The sequence below is a fragment of the Pyxicephalus adspersus genome, chromosome 4 (genome assembly GCF_032062135.1).
Source record: "Pyxicephalus adspersus chromosome 4, UCB_Pads_2.0, whole genome shotgun sequence".
In the NCBI taxonomy this organism is placed as follows: Eukaryota; Metazoa; Chordata; class Amphibia; order Anura; family Pyxicephalidae; genus Pyxicephalus; species Pyxicephalus adspersus.
This window is the reverse complement of record NC_092861.1, coordinates 63,132,168-63,136,365: the sequence shown is the minus strand read 5'-3', so window position 1 is coordinate 63,136,365 and position 4,198 is coordinate 63,132,168. Positions and strand designations below refer to the sequence as shown.

Genomic DNA, 4,198 nt, shown 5'->3' with positions numbered 1-4,198 from the left:
TTGTGAATGAAGGGGGGTAAGGGACACCAGCCTAACCAATCAGATCAGCCTATTGGAATTCTAGCGATCAATGAGGTGACAGATGTCACGCCAAATCACCCTCACATCCATTAGTGCTTGCTGACTTGAGCTTTATAAAAGGGTTGAATCTGTTTTTTTTCTGAAGTTATGGAGAATAAAACATTTTTTTTTGTTAATCTTTTCAATGTAGTTGAGGTCTACTAAGCTATTACTAATTTTATTCTCCCTCTCCAACCATAAATGTACTTTTATTTTTGTTAGAACTTTTAAAATCCTAAGAAATTTTGTACTTTTCTTGAACATGCAAATCTGCAAGCAATGGAGCAACAGGATTGGTCAGAGGGACCCCACCCCTCTGGGCTAATACTTTGTATAAGATGCAGATGTTTAGTCTGTGAGTGAGCAGAGGACCATTTACATCTGAATTGCTGTGTCCCATTGTCTGCAGGTAGAGTGAGATTTATACTGCATGTATACATCTAATGTTAAAAAAAAGCCTTTACCAGGACACTTGTAATTCCTGATTGATAATTCAGTAGTGATTTGTATGTATATATCATATGTATGTGTATATTTGCATGGATCTGTGCTGTCTTCAATGTCTATTGCTTTTCAAGATGCAAAACATTTACAGTAAATTTGTAATATAGTGAAGCTGTAAGTGTACTGTTATATGCAGACAAATCTTCATAGCTAATCTGGTGCACACCCTGCTTTGTAATAATAATAAATGATGATAAACCATGACCGCTATTTATTAGTTTCTAGAACCGCCTTTCTCCATGTTTTAACCATAGGAGAACCCTTGAAATAATGTTCAGATCTTCAGGGAACCCCTGCTAGAATTACTATATCCAAAGATTGCAATATTTTACCATGGTGGTCATTGGGGAAAATGCACCCTCGAGCTGGGTCAGGGGAAGGACCCCGCTGGGTGGGGTGCAACGGCCAGAGCCACGGACCACGTCCCCCCTACAGTTCCCATGCTCAGGGCAGTGGGCGGGTTGTGTCTTTGGACACAACCCACCCACTTCCTCATTGCAGGCTCAGACCAGACTGGGCAGGTTCTGGCATCATGATGACTAAATGGAAAGTTTCTACTCTTTTGAGTGACATTGGGCTCCTCGCGCATGCAGGGTCCAGTAATTTTAGTGGTCCACCAGTCCGAAAAGGTTGGCGACCATTGACTTAACTGACCTGAGAGGCACAAAGTGCTCATTGCTCAAGGAAACCCTAGCAACCTCTGGAGGAACCTTGGTTGAGAAACTCTTTACAAAGGAGATGCCAGGTTATACAGGAAAACGTCTCATTGGCTGATACACTCATAAATTCATCCACATTTTTGTTATCGCAAAAATTAGGGTCAATTACCCTAAGTTCCTACAATGATTCTGCTCCTTTATGATTGGCTTTACATGTGCATTACCATAACACACTTTTACATGCAACATGGCAGTACTAGGTGCTGGCATTCCATGTAATTGTCATCTCAATGCACCTTGCAGTAGCACCTCACTGTGTGTTGTGTGTTGTAGCACTCATTTCCATTGAAGAAAATATTTTACAAATGCATTTGTCTGTTTAAAAATGTCATATTAATGGTCTGTGGGGTTTAAAATGATGAATTTAGTGGTCCTTGAGGTCGGAAAGGTTGGCGACCGCTGCTATAGTGTGTAATTTTAGTTCCCTGAAAAAACTATGGGGTTTTTCTGCTCTTGATTCAACAATATTTCAGGTGTGGAAAACACACAAAACCATAGCTTATAACCAAATTAAAGGGAAGGTACTTTATACAATTTTTCAGAAAACATAAGGTAATCAGTGGGTACATTTCTGCAGCTTTAATAAAGTGATTCCTATCATGGAAAAATTGACTTCATCAGAGTTTTTTACAGTAGTGGAAGATGTAAAAAGTCTGATGAACAGATGTTCTGTGAAATGCAATACTTTAAAGAAGTTGGAGCATCTCATAACCGAATGACCCATCCATTCTGACCAACATATAAAGAATCTACAATAATGATTATTAGCAGCAATTTTCTTGTTAGGATTACAAAGGTGTATCTATATATGCTGATCATGGCATTGTACTAATTAGTCATAGCATCTGAAAAGTGAATCTACTTATTATGGTGCAGTAGGTAAATTATACAATTATATAAGGCACAATGATATACAAAAGGATGAGAATCTGTGCATGGGATGGAGATGGGAAAACAAGCACTGGTGTAAAGCACTGTAGTGACACACCTCCATGCAATTGCTATTAATTTTGAATTTTTTATTTTCAGTGCTTATTTAGTAATAAAACAATACAAATGTAATTTATTTGAACACAGTAACATTTCATAAGGTTATGTAGTAAATATAAATCTGTTTTTTCCACCTCTCTGGTTCCTTCTATTCAATAAAGTCTTTGTAATTTGTGTTGGGAAATATGTACTGTGAATCCGGAGCAGAAGTAAACACAGCAAAGTAAAATGTTATATAAATCTGCAGAAAATTGTTTTTATGCATGACATCTGCTGACTAGGCCGGAATGGTTGCCTTGGATGCCAACTCCTAGATTACATACATGTGTAGGAAGCAGGCTGTATACTGAGATAGACTGGGGAATTTCCTCCAGTCATTTAACTTAAAGCTAATGAAGCATTTCTATTATAACTCTAACATAGTGACCACTTGTTTGGTTTTAGATTGTGATGAGCTTTGGAGATGTTTTCCTTATATTCTATTCAGACTCCAGTTTATGCATGTAGCTTGCGTAGCCAGGGGAGCAGTGAGCTTCATGTAGCAGACTATGTGGCCTTTGTTATAGGAGGTTGTGCCTTGCAAAAAGGGCTGGAAAAAAAAAACAGCAAAGGAGGATACTGGGATGATGCGATGAGTTGGGTATGATTTTTTTTTTTTACGCTTTAAGGGCCTTCTAAATCAAATCTTTACCCCAGAAAGAATATGGGTTATACATAACCTGAAGCCCCCTCCTAATAAGAGAGCAACCGGAGGAATTAGGACAAAGATACAATAGTACCCCACCCATTTCCGTTCCCACACATACTGAAATGTAAATAAAGGCATTACACACACACACACACACAGACTAAGTCCAAGGTAATCACCTTGTAAGTGATCTAAATCTACAAAAATCACAATGACCCACTGGCTGTGACAGATGACAGAATCACCTGGCTGCGGTTATGCCACATCCATCAGTCAGGATTGCCTGCGGCATTCCAGGCCGGCTAAACCTGATTCTAAGTCAACAGAACTAAATGACAGTTCTATGGGAAAGAAAAAAAAAACTCTGGTCATGCGATCTGTGCCTTCTCTCTTCCATAAGAGAGCTCTTGCTGTTTTTCCGAGACGTCTTCACCAGGTACATACTGCTCTTTGTATAAATAATATAGCTTGCATTGTACATAGCAATATCCACTCACCATTCCAAACAAATCCATCTTTCTAAAGCTGCCAGTCAGTATGAAGCCAATCTTTAGACCTAAAGACATATTCCCTCTAACCAACATCTGGGAAGAAGGATCTGTCCCCAATTTGTACTCCCCTATTTAATGTATACAATATCCCCTCGTGTGTATGTGTGTGTGTGTGTATATATATATATATATATATATATATATATATATATATACATACACACGATATATATATATATATATATGTATGTCTTTCTGTGGCTAGTACATAATGTTCTCAACATCTTGCTAAGATTACATAGAATGCCACATATATCAAATATCATAAGCAGATACTGCAGCACAGTTTTGTGGCAACTTACTGTTCCCAAGGATCTTACCTAAAGGTTAATGACATCAGTTTCAGCAAATCTGTGTGCATTTGGAAGCTGAGGAAAAGCTAAGTATATAACCCCCCCAGCTGTTTTTTTTCTTTTGGCAGATGTTTGATGCTTTAGAGTGAACTGCAGTCAGTTTTTTTTTTTTTTTCAATTTTAATTTCGCAAGGTAGGGAAGGATTGAAACCTAGTTCTTATTGCTGCTTTTCTAAGGGGAGATGTCTCCAAAGTATGAGAGAATGTTGGCAATTTTTGCATATTGAGGGGAAGTCTCGCCTTTCAGAACTATCACTGAAACAAGTGATCCATTCAAAGTCTTCACTACTTTCTGTTAGAACTGTAAAAATTTTGGCTTCCACTTTCTATGCC

The 4,198-nt window shown here is 38.2% G+C and overlaps 1 protein-coding gene across 1 annotated transcript in view; it reads left to right on the top strand.

Moving 5' to 3' along the window:
- The first annotated feature begins 318 nt into the window (after positions 1–318).
- Positions 319–4,198, top strand: part of LOC140328667 (glutathione S-transferase 3-like) — an 18,530-nt gene continuing 14,650 nt past the window's right edge. Inside the window, exon 1 of the mRNA XM_072408442.1 lies at positions 319–469. The gene's annotated coding sequence lies outside the window, so the exon portion shown is untranslated. The remainder of the gene's footprint in view (positions 470–4,198) is intronic.